At 43.2% G+C, this 17,645-nt stretch overlaps 1 long non-coding RNA gene across 1 annotated transcript; it reads right to left on the bottom strand.

The window, feature by feature from the left end:
• Positions 1-423: 423 nt before the first annotated feature.
• LOC134475346 (uncharacterized) lies at positions 424-17,211 on the bottom strand. Its single transcript, XR_010046467.1, has 3 exons — positions 16,213-17,211; positions 4,570-4,708; positions 424-757 (listed from the first exon to the last, which is right to left on the bottom strand). It is a non-coding gene; the product is annotated as an uncharacterized LOC134475346 (long non-coding RNA).
• Positions 17,212-17,645: the final 434 nt, after the last annotated feature.

Below are 17,645 nucleotides of genomic sequence, written 5' to 3'. Positions count from 1 at the left end.
GCCCTCATCCCAACAAGGCCTTAGGGTTTCCGTGTGCTTGTTCATCTAGAGAGGAGTCCAGTCCCCAACCTGAGCCAGATGCCTGCAGTGCTTCTTCTGGGAAGCAGTTTCATAGATGGTACCTGCCTGCCTTGACTGCCCAGCATGGTTGTTCACCTGCTCCTCATGGTGCTGCCTGGCTGGTCTTCATTACAGTCAAAATTCCTTGAGAAAGAGTGATGATAGTATTGCTCATCCATCTTTCCCACTTCTATGGTGCTTCATATGAAATTCTCCTCAAAGTGCTTGCTAGATTTAATTCCATTAAGTTGAGAAGGAATATGATTTAGAAGTTATGAGAGCAGTCTTCAGAGTGAGACTTTCTGGGTTCAAATCCTAGCACTGGCACTATTAGCTGTATGACCTTGGGCCAGTGATGTTGCTCAGCACCTAATAATGGTGGTCACCCCATTAAAGATCCTTTAATGACATAGAGCACTTAGATCAATGTCTGGCACACAGAAAACACTAGGTGAGTATTCTTTTATTAAAGACACAGTCAGCTATAGGTTGAGGTAGTCAAGGCTGCTCCCAGGGAAAGTAGCCTTGCTTGGCTTCACTCCCTTCCACCTTCTCCTTTGTTCTTCTCTTTCCGTGGAAATCTTTGTCAGTTTTTGTGTGCTTATTGTAGTATCTCACCTAGTCCTGCTTTCCCGACCAGTGATGTCTGCTCCGAAGTGACTCTCCTGCCCAGGCACCTTCTAAATCTCGTTTCCAGCTGCGAGACACAAAGGGAAGAGATACGAGCTACTATTTTTGTGGTGCAGTGTTAGCAGTTAACACCAGCTTAACGTTTCAGTGCTCACCCATCACAGAGGTGTATTAATCATATTAATACAGCAACTTTCAAGACAGAGAACCAAGAGAGGTACTTTTAGAAAGCAAATATTGGGGGACCCTTCCAAGTACCCTTAAATTACTACCCACACTACTGGTTATAACCCTTGTGCACTGGGTCATGTGTACTAACCATTGTGTGGGAGACAGAATGGAGAATGGGTGGCAGGGCAGTGGGGACCCTGATAAATGGGTCATTTTTCCTTCCTGGAATTGAGCAATCTAAGAACTATTTCTGTCACTAATCAGGCCTGGGTCCCCAGAAATGCTTCAACTGGCAAACACTTGCAGAACCAGAGCACAAGAGGATGCCAGGGACTGATTTCAGATGAGGAGACCATGGGAGGGAAGACACTGAGATCCTTTAAAGTTGTCTTGGTATCCTTCTCTCTCATTTTCCACTCTCTTGTCCCAGAGAACATTCTAGTTTGAGGAGGTGGCTATAAGAGTGCACAGAACTCAGAATAATGCTATAGCACTAGCAATAGGAAAAATAGGACAATGGGTATGTGACTTAGTTGTGATGTTATAACAAAGCACCATAGAATGCCTTACCAAGAACTGGAATCCATTTTTCACAGTTCTGAAACTTGAAGATTCTAAGATCAAGGTGCCAGCGTGGTCAGACTTTGGGAAAGGTACGCTTCTAGGTTACACACAGTCAACTTGTCCTTGTATTCTTATTTTGGTGGAAAGTGAGTAAGAGAGCTCTCTGGTCTCTTTTTTTATAAGAGCACTAATCCCATTCACAAGAATTCTAACCTCATAACCTAATTACTTCCCAAGGGCCCCACTTCTAAACATGGGAGATTACATTTCTGCATGTGATTTTCAGAAGGACTCAAACATTTGGTTCCTAACAGTATGCTTTGCAGGCTGGGAAAAATTGATTTCATCTTCAATGTTGTTTTACATTTTTAGAGAGCTTTTAGTCTTTCAAAGCAGTCTTGCATGCATTTTCCTATTCATCCTCATAAGAACTCTATAGAGTGAGTTGGGGAAGCTGAGTGAGGAGCTAACCTATCTTAGGTTGGATGCCTTAATAAACAATCTCCAAATTCCAGGGCTTCTATGCGATGCAAACTATTTCTCCTGTACAAAGCAGTGCCATGTGAATTCTCTTGGTCTGGCAAGCCACTCTTCAAACAGTGACTCAAGGACTCAAGGTCCCTCTATTTGTGGCTCTGCTAGTTTTGAAAACCTTCTATTTTGTCCTCTGCAAGTGACCCACAAATCAGAGATGAATGGGGGTGGACGGTTTTAGAGGAGCTTTTCAGAATTAGGCCTGGAATGAGAGTTCCATATGTTAAATCACATCCTGTTGGCCCAAACTCAGCAACATGGTCACTCCAAACTGGAAGAACAGTGAAGCAAGCTGGTGAACAGCCAGCCAATCACCACACAGGCTATATTTGTTGTTGCTATTAATAACAATAATTACTATCCATCATAAGGGTTCCATTTTATGCTCAAGATTATTTTGAGATTTACACACATTACTTTTCTTTTCCCTAATAATGCTAACAATAGAGGGGCCATTTACATTTCATAGAAGATGAACATGTGCTGAGAGAAGTTAGGAATATGTACCAGATTCCACAGCCATACGCTGGCACAGCCAGAGACCAAACCAACTCTATGTGATGCCAAAACACACGTTTTCCCTGCCCACTGTCATCCCATGGCCCACCAGGATTTGAAGTCTTCATGCTGTTCACCTTTTGTGTGAAGTCAGAGTGCATTTTTATATCTCTGAATCGGGAACCTAACTCAGTGGTAGCTGAAGTGCTTCCTAGGAAAAGACTTCTGCTTCCAGGAATTACTAGCCTGAAGAGGACATCTTGTACCTTGCACCAGCATTTGCTACTAAAGTCTGTGGTGGGTAAAACTCATGCCTATGACTTGCGTCTAGATGTCCTCACAAAGCCTCATGCAGACATGAATGAGGGCAGGCTTTTCAGAGGTGGCTGAATCTGGAGTTTGTGATTGATTCATGTTCCAATGTTGGGGATTAAGGGCAGATAACTTGCATACAATGTAAGGGACAGAAAGAGGCTTGTATCTTCCTTGCTGCTTTTGGTATCTTCCAGGGCCATAAACTGTTGCTCCACTGTCATGCCACTCTGCCTTGGATCCAGTGGATTATGGACTGAACTCTCTACAAACTGTGAGCTACATAAACCTCTCCTCCTTTAACTTTAGGTGTCGGGTATTTTTTCGCAGCAATGAGAAAAGCAACTAAGGCACTCATATCTGGTCTGTTTGAGCTGCTGTAACAAAATACTAGAGACTGGATGGCTTAAAAACAGCAGAAACTTATTCCTCACAGTTCTGAAGGCTGGGAAGTCCAAGGTAATAGTAAATTCAATGTCTGTTGAGAGTCAGCTTCCTAGATGATTAACTGTCTTGGCCGTGCCCTCTTGCAGAAGAGAAGTCAAGAGATCTCTCTGAGGTTTCTTTTATAGGGGATTCTAATCTCACCCATGAGAGCTCTGAATTCTGGGAGTACATAAACATTCGGACCATAGCAGTTCCCTTCTTGCTGGTGCTGCAGACTGTTTTGGTCCCTGGCTAGCCACTTCATCTGCTTCTGGCTTGTGTGGAATCACTTTCCTCCTTCTCCCCTAGGCCACAGATATAGGGTCATCCTGCCCTCCATGGAGGGCCAACACCTGGCTATTGCCATCAGTCCAACCACTACATGAACCACATTGGAAAGTCTGGGAACATCTGACTCATTTTCATGTCACATAAGAGCTGGGATGAGTTCAATGCCATCTCTCTGACTACCTATGCGAAATTTCCATAATTTCTGCTTTGACACATCCATGATGATGCAGGGGCCCCCCCAGCAAAGTGAGCTTCTCTCAGAAACCCAACAGGAAGTGGAGTAAAAGCCATCTGTTATGGGATTTCTTGCACAGATATAATTAGGATCTTCACTTTTTCCCAGCCTTTTGGGAGGCCAGGCTTTGGCACTTTATTGCTTTGTTTTTTCCTGACTTTCTTCTTTTTCCCTTGCCATCTACTCTTGGAAGAAGTGGAATTCTTTATACTTGATGCAGTGCCTTCTTCCCTAAAGCCATAAGCCTACTATCTTAGCATCAGCAACGCAGAGAATACAGAGAAAGAAGTAGATTCACCAGGAAGGGAGGTCTGCTATCCTCAGTTCTAACAAAATACTATCCTTGTAATGTGTGACATATCTGTCACCACCTGGAGGCCTTTATAGGGGACTTGCCACTATGCAATCTCAGTCTGACATAACACAACCTGAAGGTTCCATAGTCAATTTGAGATTGAACACCAGGCTAGCACCTTTCTCTCCAAATCCCACATTCAGCATTATTACAGACCGGCCATGCTGCCATTCAGACCAATGTAGGAGAATTTGCACATGTACTATGGCCATCAAATGTCTCCCTACTCTCAGATCCAACCTTTATCCTTTCCCTGGGTATGCCGTATATTACAAGAAACTACATTTCCCAGACTACCTTGCCCTTTGTGTTCCAGCTCAGTTTGGCCAGTGAGAAGCACTAGTGGAAGACTGGAGGGCAGGAGAAAGGGAGCACCGAGGGAATTTCTGCCTCCTCAGCCTTTGCTTCTTATGGCATATTTGATAGCAGAGACAGAGCAGGTCCCCAGAGAACCTCTCCTCCTGTGGCCACAGCTCTGTTGGGGAGTACCTACCATTGATGAAATTCCATGTGGATGGTTCTAGCTCCTGAGTTCCATGGATCCACTTCTTCCTTACGTCCCTTGAGCTTCTGGTTGTCACTAATCTCCAGATTGCTTCATCCTTCTGTTTGCACTTTTGCTCTTCCATTTCCTGTGTAACCAATTTCCTGAATTAATTTGAAAGACTTTGGAAAAGTTTTTTTTTTAATGGAACCTGATAGTACATATACATTGTTCCCATACAACACAGGTACATGTATTTTTAAGAAAAATATGAATATAAAATGGGTGCATTTTTTTAAATTCAGAAAGTTCTACATGAAGCTCATTCACAGATTTTGAATGCGTCCCTCTGTGGTTTCCCAGAAAAGAACCAATACCTGCACTGTTGTGACTTGCCACTGGAGGTGACACTCAGGTCACCCTCTGATCCTACAAGTGAGAACAGTGCCCTGTATAAAAGGCCACAATTAATTTTTATTGCACATACATGTGGGGAGATACCTGCTTGGCCTCCATGTGAGAGCCATAACTCTCTTAAATTGATGTGTCAGCGAACTAAAACTCAATATTTTTTTCACACAGTATATTTTACAGTCAGAGGCCCTTCCCTAATCGGAATAAAGCAATTTGGCTCCCTGTCATTGCTCACTGAAAACATATGAGCTGGTTGGCATTTCTAGCAGCCCAGATTTATCAGGGTCTCTGATCTAGTGCACAGGAGGTTCAGGGCTGTGGCAGGGACAAAAGTGGATTTTTTATGATGGCATTGTGCTGTATCTCTGCATAGCTAGATTTATCCTTTCATTTCAGAAATATTTTTACTGTCTTTAGTCCCAAATCTACTTCCATTTGAAAAGATCCCACAGTCTGTGTGCAGCTTTGGGGTCATTCTTTTTAGACCTTTGAAAGTAGAATTTTCATCTTACAAAACAGTCCCGGTGTCACCCTCTTCAGCACCGTGGGATACTGGGAGTTCACGCTCTATTGTGCTAAGACTCTTGTGTGTCAACTGCCTTCAGCATTGTAGGAGCCAAGGACAGGGCATTCGGTGCTTCATCCTTGTAAATCTGTACCTGAATGGAAACAGCACCCACACAAGTGTGACTACCACTCTCCTGGTAACTGTGTCTTATCGAGTGCCTTTCACTGTTTCCGAGCGTTCCTCCAGCTTCACGGTGCTTTTTTTTCTAACTGCTTACACCTGTTCACCTCCAAAGTCTGTCTTCAGGCAACTGGATCCTTTCTGCCCACAACTGTGGAAAATGTGTTGGAAAATGTCTGGAAGGTTAGGTTTCCCCTGGGTTGGCCCTCAGTCAATAACTGAAGGAGAGTATGGAAAGCCCACTCTTTTGCCTGGAGCCATAAGAGAATGTGAGGTGTAATTTCCACTCCAGAGCTCCCTTGTGGGAGCAGGCTGAGGCTGGGACTTTCCCTGACATGGAGCCCTTCCTTGGCTTCCTTCACTTTTTTGTCCTGCTTCTTCCCATCCCCTAAGGCCCTCCTCAATAAATCACTTGCATCATAATCCTCTTTGTAGGGTCTATTTCCAAGGAACATATCACAGAATGTTGAAAGTCTCTCATTCCACTCACATACATGATGTTAGAACATTCCTTCCGAGTGGTTATCAAGCGTCTTCCGAGTTATTTCCACAGAGGAGCCAGCTCAGTATCACCACAAATAAGAAAGTCATGGTACAGGCAACTCTATACAAAGAGAATCATTGAACATAAAATCTGAGGGCAGCCTTGGAAGCTACCTAGACCAGTCTCAGTTTTGATAGGAAGATGTTGGTGATGCCTCATCTCATGGCCCTTCAGTAGTCTTGAGTCACCTGAAGTCTTGGACAACCTGTGGCACAGTGACAGCTTCCCACCCCAAGTTTGCTCTTCCCTCCTAACGTTGCTCTGCAGAACTGTAGGTACAACCTGGAAGTCCAAGTAAGCTGATGCCCAAGGGACACCTGAGTAATGTCCTCTATCTCATCACATTCTCCAGAGGGCTGATTCTGAGGTGTGGGTCCCATGTCTTCTGTGGCCTCTTCGAAGACAGAGTCCCAGGTGCCCTGAGTGCTAACTCTCTCATCAGCACGTATTTCATCTTCCTACCTTTTCCACACCACATTCCCTCTGCCATCATCTGTGCTTCTTGAGACCACCTCATGAACTAATCACACCCACACACGTTCTCTTTTGTCTTCCTCTCAGTTTCTGTCTTGAAGAAATTTAAACTGAGGGAAGACAAAAATTTCTCTTCTTCTCACCCAGAAGGTTCTTCTGCCCCCTTGGACCTCTCCCCTGAAGCATGTAGCACTGCCAGAGCCTCTTAAGGGAAAGCCCAGGAGCCTCAGCTACCTGAGCCCCAGGGCAGGGCTTGCACCCTGATTCTAAGCCTTGTGGATTCATTTTGTTGGATAAACCGCATTTTTGTCTTGTTCCTTAATGCTTCACTTGAAATTTTCCTCAATATATAATTTTATAATTCATTTGCAGAAACATAGTATTCATGTTTATATCAAACATATTCTGTCAGGACTCATTTTCTATGCCATAAATTGGACCTTCGTGTTGGTTTGTGCAGCGTTACTAATGAAGAGGGGAATCAGACCTCCTCGTGCCCAAATTCACAAAATTAGCCCACTGTAGCCACAGACAGCCTTAACAGGCTCTTATGAGGGTCCTGCAGGGAGACTTTCAGACAGAATCCTTCCCTTTCAGATGCATCCATAGACTTGACTTCAATCTTCCCTCCCCCTTGTGTGGAATCCCTGAAACTGGGGAGCAGAGCTGGGAAGGTGGCAAGGCACAGGGTACCACTGCTCCCCTGACTGAAATTCCAGAGTAATGTAAGCCCATGAGTCACCTTTTCTCCTGCCTCACTTAGCTCCTGCCAAGGTTCCTGAAGTGTGGGAAGGGCCCCTGCTATGATATCAGCTCCATGGGAAAATTCTCAAAGGACTGCCTTCCAAGGGAAGGCATATATTAAAAAAGACTCCTACACAGAGGCCTCTAACTCCAGGCTATGCACCATCAAAGACCACCTGCCCACACCCAGGCCCAGTAATATCTTAGCCCTCAACTCATCATCCCCGGTTTTGTCTACCCCAGAGGGATTAGAGAGAAGCCTTGAGCTCCCCCTACAGGTTATTATTTTTGCATCATGTATTGCAAAGTCCTGAGGAATAGTTTAAGCACTGGAGAAAACAGTTATGTCGGGGCTACATGTTAGTAATGGCATATCTGAGCTCAGTGTGATTACAGATGCTTAGAATAACAACTTCCAAGGAGTGGGTCTCTCCATAAATATTGCCATAGCCTCGTGAATAATGAAACTATGTATGACTAGAAATTGGAAATAAAGTGATACAGATGAGTACTTAATAAAGAACTGAAGAACAATATCACATATATCCAACTGCTCAGGATGTAAATGGTGACTGGCTATCTTTACACAGTCACCATTTTGAGTTTCAGATGAACAAAAACAGGAAGATGTGGATTGTGTTACTCCCTGTGGTCACCACAAAGGCAAAAAGTGCACCTATGAAACAACATAGCTAAAGAAAGAACTTGGATGTTCATATTATTTTTTTGGGTACCTGGTGAACCATGGCCTTTATGGACTGTATGGCCTATAGTACCATCCAATCTAAGGGTAGAAATGTGTATAAACTTCAGGTTCTAGTTCACCCACCAAGTGGCTGATTGACCTCAGGAAAGTCGCTTCTCTGACACGGAGATGCCTTAATAGTGATATAGAGATAATAATAATGACTTTGTGTCTGGTAAGATGACTGTTGAGGAGCATGTACAAAATTGAAAATCACGATCCATTTGTACCCATAAACGAATGGGCCTCTTCTACCAATAATAAATACAAAAATGTGATGGTTTGAGGTAGGGGGAAAGGGTTTGGCCACAGGACACATTTTCCTTCACTTCATTTGAGCTGCTTTATTTTGTTTGCTCATTTGCTTGTTTGTGGTCCTAGGGATTCAACCTAGTGTCACTCTACTACTGAACTACATCCTCACTTTTTATTTTTATTTTTATTTGAGGCAGGGTCTTGTTAGGTTCTGGACTGACACTGAACTTAATGATTCTCTTGCCTCAGCCTCCTGAGTAGCTGAGATTACAACTCTGCCCCATCATTAAAAAAAAAAAAAAGAACATTATAATATAGACTCTGGTAGATATTAAATTAGAACATACATAGAAATAGGTGAAAGATGACAGACACTAGCCTATAAGATATATGTAGACACAAAATTGCTTCCTTTGCTCCCTACTCCAAAACAGAACAGTTGATTAACAAATACCTATTAAATTAATTTATTTGCTATTTCTTATGCACTTATCTTTCTAGTTACCACAGTTGGGAAGATAACTCACAAAAGAGATCCTTATGTTTTTTTAAAAGAACAGTTCAGGCAGCTTAGATACACAAAAACTTTGGTCATCGGAAGTAATGCCTAGGTCCTGGGACCAAGAACAAGGAGGGGATCCCAGCACAACACATTTCTTTGTGTCACTGGAGTAGAAAATAAAGCTTCAGATACTGGATCACAAAAAGGCCCAGTGTAAGATGGAGACTTGGAATGTCTTCTCCAAGTGAGCCTACATCAAATGCCTGTGTCAGTATACACAGGACCTGGGTCACCCTAACCTTAAATCAGACAGGCACTAGAACTAGCGCCTCCTGGGCTCAGGGCAACCTATGCCAGAGAGTACTTGTGGCAAATAGTTCCCTGATGGTGAGAAATGTTTTCTGAAGATTAACATCAGGTTAAAGAAATGATTCTCCGTTTGCAACAAAAGACCAGAAAGGGCTCAAGGGGTCAGAGAAAGAGAAGAATGGGGATGGCAGGGGTACACAAAAGAAATTTTATCATGAAGGGAGCAGAGCAATAGGTGACCTTTGGAGAAGGATGTGCATCAGTGAGGTTTGTATATATTTTTTAAAGGCAGGTATTATAGCACACTGTGATGCGTATGGAAATGATCCAGTGGAGAGAGGAAAATGGAAGAAGCAGGAGACAGGAAGATCATTGCAGGAGCAAAGTGTCAGATGATCAGTAGGAGAGAGAATCCAATGTACACTGATAGGCATTGGCCTTGGGTAAAGAAGCCTGACGTTTATTCGTTTCATTAGTGGGAGAGGTATAGGTGAAAGGTATAGATGTTGGCAGGTAGGCAAATGAGGTGGTAAAAAGGAGGAAAGGTCACTTCTGAATGCTTCTTTCTCTGAGTAATAAGAGAGAAGTTTATCAGCTGAGAGGAATTGCTGGAGGTTTGAGGAAAGGTGAAAAACTGTGAAATAGTCATACCAAGGAGAAAGGAGAGCAAATTGAGTTGGAAAATGGGATAGGATTGCCTGGCTGCACTGAGGCCCCACATGAGATCGGCTGTCATAAATTTCAAGTGAGACCCGTCAGCAATGGTTGAATGCTTTTCACCAGCCACCTTTAGCCTAGGAGACAGGATGAAAGAGGTGGCAGACTGGAGTCAAACAAGGCTGAGCTTGCTTATCACAGGCAAGTGAGATAATGGAATTTGTGTAAGGAGTGGCTATGGGAATGCATTGCAGGTTCTAAGGTAGAAAGAAGGAGCAAGTGCAGGGGTACAGTTCGGTAAACAGTTGATGCAGAGACAGGACTAGGGCACACAATTTGGCTCAGTAGACTCAGAGCATGGGGGATAGTGAGCTGGGATAGGAAGTGGGAACCAGGGAAGCTGGAAAGCAAGATTTGAGCACGCAGCATTCTCCATAACGTGACCTTCACAATGAGTGGCTGAGCTGGAGTGTCAAAGACCACTTTGTCAAGGAACAAGCTAGAATGTTGGATGGGATCTCTCTATGGATGTTGAAATGGCCCAGAGTTAAGGAAGTTGGAACTGTGGAGAAAAGGACAATAGTCCTGGTGATCACATCTTCAGCCAAAGGTGATGGTGGCATACGTCTGATTGGAAGGTGAAAGATGATTGAAACAAAGAGACTGTGACAACCATCAGAATGTCCCTCTTACATGTTTGTCAGGAATGTAATCCTCTGGCAGGCCCAGGGGCTACTCTCCAGAATCCATCACCCAGCTTAACCCATGCCCCACCACCTGCTACTCCAGCCAGGGAGTTAGCATAGCTGGAACAGTAAGGCCATGCACCTTGGTGGGAGCTTCTGGGACTTCCTGTCTCATAGCTTTGCCTTGAGGATTCCCCATCAGCCTTGCCAAAATGTTCTTAGATATGCACTGAAGTCTAAGATTCTTTTCTACGCCATTATTCTTCTACTAAGTCAGAGTTGTACTGTGCCCTGATGATGCAAGTAGCAATGAAGAGTATGGACAATATTTACCCCCTTGTGACCCAGGGATTCATGGGGTTTAGATGTGGAAGGTTGAGAGGAAGACACTACTTCTTATGAGAGCTGAAGAGGTGGTAGTACCTCAAGTTTCAGACAGAATTCAGATAGGCAATAAATGAAGGGAACATCGTGGCAGCCCCTGGCCTTATGACCTCAGTACTTTTTTGACAGCATGCTGTAACGCTAGCCAAGGCATGTTGTGTATCCACTAGAATTAGTTGAACAACATAGTTCACAAGTGTTCACCTCACCTCACCATCTTTCCTGGAGCCTGGCCAGCTACCCCTACCCAATCAGTCACAATATGATATTTTGCTTTTCTAATGGAACATAAACATTCTCAGTATTTGGCTTTAAAAGGCCGATTCTATTTCTCTTTTCCTGTACTTCACCCCCCAAAGCCTGGATTCCATGCAGGATTCAGTTGTCCATTAATGATGGACCTTTTCTGTGAAGAGTTCAGCCCTTGATCTCTATTTTTTCCCTTTAAGTTGAGAAAAGAGGTTGAGAATATAAGGAATTGTGAAGAACCCATGCTCCAAAGGGCAGAACTAAAGCATCCAGATGGTTGGAGGGTAGGATTGGGAACTTGAATCAAATTGGGGAACATTCAGAGACACTTGGGGAGATGGGTTTTAAGATATAAAAACTGGAGGGACAGAACAACTGGTGATGGTCAAAATAAATGGGGATGTGAGATACAATAGGAGAAGTCCTCATGGTCTCTTGGTTAGTTGCCACTGTGATACACTTCTTGGGGGCCATGACAACGTGTCCTAGCATACTAAGTGGTAACAATGCCAAGAGCTTAGAGAATTCTGTGAGCTCCTCTTCAGGTCTATTCTGGGCCTTGTCAAGTCCAGTGGAAGGCAACCTGGCCAGAACATGCTGAACTCAGAAGGCCTTTCCTGTATGGTGTCTTCAACAAGTATTTGTTACCTATTATATGACAAACACTATGCTAAATTCTTGGGAAATATCAGGGAATAAGACATCATCCCAACGTTTAATGGTCTTAACATTGGGAAATACATAAGCTATGACAACAAAGTAAGCTTGCTATAGTTTAGGTCTTAAATGTCCTCACAAAGGCACCAGTCTGTGTGCCATTGGGAGATGGTAGAATCTTCCAGAATTGGAGCCTTGGTAGGAAGTTAGGTCACTGGGGTTGGGAGTGAGTGCCCTTGGATTGGATATTGCAACCTGGGCCCCTTTTGGTCTCTCTCTCTCTTTCTGGCTTCTGTTAGGTGACTGCCACATGGTCCTTACCACAAATGTTCCTTGTCACAGATTTCAAATCTATGGAAGCTACCAACCATAGACTGAAATCTCTGAAACCATGAGCCAAAATAAATATTCCTTCCTTATAAGTTATCACAGGTGTTTTGTTCAAGTGACAGGAAGCTGAATAGCCAAAATTCTAAATAACAGTCTTCTTGAGAGGCATATATAGGCACTCTTAACCCAGCCTTGGGTCTCTGACCTGACCCCTCCTCTACTAGGCATTTTGGGATTGAAGTAATATCTGTAATGGCAGTCCTTGTAGTTTTGTTGCCTGCTTCCAATCCTTCCTCTCACCATTTCTCCCAAATGTGAAGACATCTACCTACTGTTCACTGCTACATTTTCTGAGGCTCACTGCCTGTGGGCCTAGTTACCCTTCTTTTATCAGCTACTTGTGCCTGAAAATATAGCTGGCAATAATTCCTACCTTTCTGAACATGCATGACTGCCATGGTCTGAATGTCTGTGTCTACCTCAAAGTTGTATGCTGAAACCTAGTTCCCAGTGTTCCAATACTAAGAGACGGGGCATTTGGGAGATGATTAGATTGAGTAATTTAATGCCTCATAAAAAGTGTCCAAGGGGGCTCTGCTATGGTTTGTATGTGGTTTGTCCATCATGGACTTAGGTGTTAAATTCTTGGTCCTCGGTGTGGCAATGTGAAGTAGTAGAACTTAGGGGGAGGAGATCGGGTCTTTGTGGGGGCTGCCCTTGGAAAGGTTTAATGTAGTTCTGGTGCAATCCAAGTTAGCGTCCATGAGAGGGTTTATAAAAGAGCAAGACTAACCCTTCCTCACTCTCTGGCTTCTTTATCACTTTGTACTCTCCCTTTTACATGCGCTCCTACCTCAATGCCATCCACCATGAGGCCTTCAGCAGGTGCCAAACTAAGAGAGCTTTCCAATGTTGAAACTCCAGCCTCCAAATCTGTGTTCTAAATAAACTTCTTTTCTTTATAAAGTATTGAGCCCCAGATTTGTTTATTTTTGTACTAGGGATTGAACTCAGGGCCTTCATACTGAGCTACTTCCCCAGTCTTTTAACATTTTTTAAAAAAAAATTTGAGACGAGGTCTCACTAAGTCACTAAGTTGTCCAGGCTCAGAGTGAACTTCAAGCTCAACTCCTGCTTTAACCTTCCAGAGTGTTGTAATTATAGGCATGTACCACCACACTTGGCTTCAAGTCTTTTTACAGCAATGGAAAAAAAAAAAAAAACTAATTTAAGCTCATTCTCCCTTTCCATCAAGTGAAGTCATGGCAAGAAAGCACCATCTAAAAAGAATGGACCCTTACCAAATACCAAATATTCCTGTGCCTTGAGCCTGGACTTCACAGCTTCCAGAACTTTGAATAGGAAATGGCTTTTGCTGATAAGTTCCTGTTTATGATATTTTCTTAAAGCAGCCCAAATGGACCAAGACAATGGCATTCCTCTCACTAAGACAGCCCATTCACTCTCTCCTTGAATACTGACTGGCCTGTGATGTGTTTTGTCCCCCAGAGTGCAGTGAGAGTGACACTGTGTCAGCTCCATGCCAAGGCCTTAAGAAGCTTGATTGCTTTTGCTCTTACTCTCTGGCTATCTTGACTCACATGTAAAGAAGTCTAAGTCATCCAATCAGATAGCAAAAGTTACATTAAAAGACCAGGTGAAGGAGGTCTAAAATCCATAGCCAATACCCAGGCTCCTGACATGTGAGCGAAGCTGGCTTGGACTTTCAGATGATGCAGCTATACGAGTGAACCTCACAAACTCCATGTGGAGTGGAGCTGAGCTTCCCTTTCAAGTTTTACCCACTGGTAAACCCAATCAGATTTCCATCCTCTTTCCTGTCAGGCACTGGTAGAATGGCCCAATGCTTATTACTCAGGAGTGATAGAAACTGGCTAGCTCACTCCCTCCTCTCCCAGGGCACGTGACTGTATTTTCCAGGCTCTCTTGCAGTTAGGCAAAGTCACATGACTAAATTTTAGTCAATGGAGTAGGAGAGAAGCAATGCTTCTCGCTTCCAGGTTGGTTCCCAAAAACTTCCTGTAAAACTCTCTAAACCATTTTCCCAAATCCTAGCTTGACCTACATCAGTGACTTTGGAAGCCATGTGTTAAAACAATAGAGCCCCTAGTTAGGAGGAGCCAGGGTATCTGAATCTACTTAGAGGGATTCTCCCATTCATCAGGAACACATGTTTTAGACATTAAGTGAGCTAGAAATAGTCTTTCTCGTGTTTGAGTATCAAACACTTTGTGATTTGTTTCTTACAGTGTTAGCATTATCTCCATTAACAAACTGGTTAGTTCTCATGCAAAAAAAATGCATTTCTAGGATGCTTCTATTGGAACTGAAAGCAAAAAGGTATTATTGGATAGTGACTGTTTATACCCAAAGTAGAAGAAAATTTAAGCCAAAATAGCTCAATAGTGGAGTTAAACAAATCCATTTAGTCTACACAGAGTACTGGCCTAGGGGTGTCTCAAATAAAGCCCTCTGCTTTCTTCTCTAGCTTGCCCTGTCAGATCCATCTGCAGCAGCATCCAGTCAGGGTCTGCAAAGGCAAAAATGTGTCCCTCAACCCAGGAGGTCACCCTAGGTACCCCACTACCTCCTCCCCAGCCTGCCTTTGACACTAACCAGGCCTGCTGCCCAGATTAGCTCTTCAAGCCTCTGGGTCATTGTGCAGATTATTCCTGCCTCTCTCGGGCACTTGAACCTGACAACAGGATTGGAATCTTACCCAGATCCCCATCATTATTTTTGGTTAGTTGTTTTCTTGTTTCCTTTTCCCTCATTCAGACTGCAGCTCTATGTTAAACCCAATTTTATCTGGTGGGGACCTTAATTTCTGTCTTTTGCTATTCTTTGTCCTTCCCTAGACAGGACTTCATGCCTCCAGCTCAATATTTGGTGTCCTCGCTGACAATGGATGTTCAAGAACTATCTTCATAACTCTTAAGGATTTAGTTAACTTCTGAAGTCACTGACGAGGTCCACCTGAAAAGTTCTGAAGTAGAACAAGGTTAAAGTGCCTACTGGACGCTTTTAGATGGCTTCTTCAGGGGAGATGGTCATTTCATTCAGTTTACATTTCACTATTTTCCATAGCTCTGTTGTTGCTCATGACTGCCTGCTTGAGTGTGGAAAAGTCATGCCACTGTGCTGGTGTCTTAGTCTCTTTCTACTGTCCCTAGCCTTGCCCCACATTGTCCATGTCCATTTTTCATACAGCTGCTTCACTTGTTATGTCTTGTATCAATCACTACTAACATCCTTACTCATACACCTGCTCCTAGCCAGGTCCCTTGTGGATGTCAGTTCCCATGTGCATGTGCAGTGGATGTCAGTTCCCATGTGCATGTACTATGACCCCGAGTGTTCCTCACTCTGATCACTCGACTCTCTTTTCTTCTCTGGCTCACGAGTACCAAAGGAGCTTTCTCAGCCCCAAGTAAGAACAACCAAGGCCTGGGAATTTGATATCTCTCTGCAGTTACTCAAAGGGCTTCTAGGGGTTTGAGCTCTAGATGCTCACAGGGATAGCCTACTTATTAAAATACCTTTTATGGGCCTTTTCTCCTGTTTTATTTTTCACATTTCTTCTCTTATGCTATGTGAGATTTGCATTTTATCTTGTGGCATGCTTTTGAGAGATTAAAAAAAAAGACCTGTGCACTGTAAGGATTGTTGCCATTATTAACTCAAGAACTGACCCTTAATACTAGCATTTGCTGTCCTCTCTGAAAATTCATGAACACTATTACCGAATAACTTACTATGTCCTTCTGTTTTGTCTCTTTCTTTTCTTCTTTTCCTTCACCTTTCATACCTAGTTTCTTCCAGTTAGTGATCATTAGGGTTTTTTTTTTCTTTTTACTTTTACTACATGATTTCAGAAAGGATTCATCTATCTTCTAAAAAACCAAAAATTTGAGACAGGAAAGGTTTAGCTTCTAGAAATGTTCTGGAAAAGGATGTCATTTCTTCAAAAAACAATGAAACAAACAACCTTACCTCCTTTCTATAGTACACAGTCCTTTACCCCGAAGCATCTCAAAGCTGTAATGGTTCCAAAGGAATCCATGATCTCGGCACTTCAGGCTTTGAAGTTTGAACTGTTTATTCCATCAAGGTCATGCTGAGATCTCCTCAAACCATGTGTCCTTTCCTCTGATTCTATTTGACCTTTGGGTTCCAGTCATGTCCACTACTGGCCCAGGCTGCTACTGGCAGGGTCATGGTTGGGACAAATGTGTTTGTTCCTCTTCATGCCTCATGTTGTCTCTGAGCACACTCTAAAGCAGTGGGACTTGGGCATTAGTGGCTGACCTTCATTATTTGAGCTGCTTGCTCTCCTCTGTCAGAACTCATTGTATATATTTAAAGTGAACTGTTAGCTTCACATAAAAGTGCAGGAAAGTTTACAGTCAGCGAGTAGTCCAAAACCTATTCATTTGTCATCTGCCACCTATTTTCTAGTTCAGGTGCGAAAGATGTATTTGTCCTGCTGTCATTTCAATTTCTTTCCATTCTAATTTAAAAATTTCACATCCCTCCTCTACTCTAAGGCCATTTTGCTTTTTCATATATAGAATCTGTGACTTTCAGAGTCATGGAAATGATGTGTTGAGAACTCCAGAGAACTTCTTAGGTGTTAAAGCTGGAGGGATCTAGAAAGTTATCTAACCAAACCCAACCTCTTTGCTTTCCAGGAAAACCGAGGCTCAGAGAAGGTGAAATGACTTCCCCAAGGTCAGATGACGAAGCACAGGGTGAGCTGCAGAACACAGAGGAGAAAAGCAACCTTTCTCGCCAGAGCGTTTCTGTCATCAAGCAGTTTAGGGCTTGAGATCAGGAACCCCCACTGTTGGCCAAGGCTAAGGCTGCTGTTGTTTTCTAACTCAGCCTTACTACTTCCTTCTTCCAGTTGAGCTTTAAACATCTCTTGTGTTCACATCTTTTTACAGAGTCGTTATTCAATTCAATAGGGGACTTCCTTTCTGTTTTCTGAAAGTTCTCTGCAAAACATGAAGGAGTCAATATTTTTTCAAAATTCACCATTAGCAAAACCTACCATTAACTGAATATTTTCCCTTAGAATTGCCCCAGAATGCTTTCAGTTCTTTTGCCTCATGTGGGGACAATGACTCACATTGGATATTCCATCAACAGTGCCCCTGTTCACATTGAGGCCAGAGCAGAGGTTTTTTTCCAACCAAAACAGGGAGGTGTCATCCATTTGTTCAAATGAAATAAATGTTCTCTGCAGCTTGGGCTCCTGGGCAGTAGACAAGCCAAATAAATGTAGAATTGCTCTTTTTTCTCTTATTCTATGGCTTCAGACAGAATACAATATCTATCCATTGTCTAACACAGCCCATTAGCCACCTGGCTGACAGAAAATAATCTTAAATGGACACTTTGAAGATGGGTCAGCCCAAGGCTTT

The sequence above is a fragment of the Cavia porcellus genome, unplaced genomic scaffold, assembly GCF_034190915.1.
Source record: "Cavia porcellus strain 051 isolate PalLab524CR breed Dunkin Hartley unplaced genomic scaffold, mCavPor4.1 scaffold_3, whole genome shotgun sequence".
In the NCBI taxonomy this organism is placed as follows: domain Eukaryota; kingdom Metazoa; phylum Chordata; class Mammalia; order Rodentia; family Caviidae; genus Cavia; species Cavia porcellus.
Note: the sequence above shows the minus strand (reverse complement) of the source record. Positions and strands in the feature narration are given on the sequence as shown.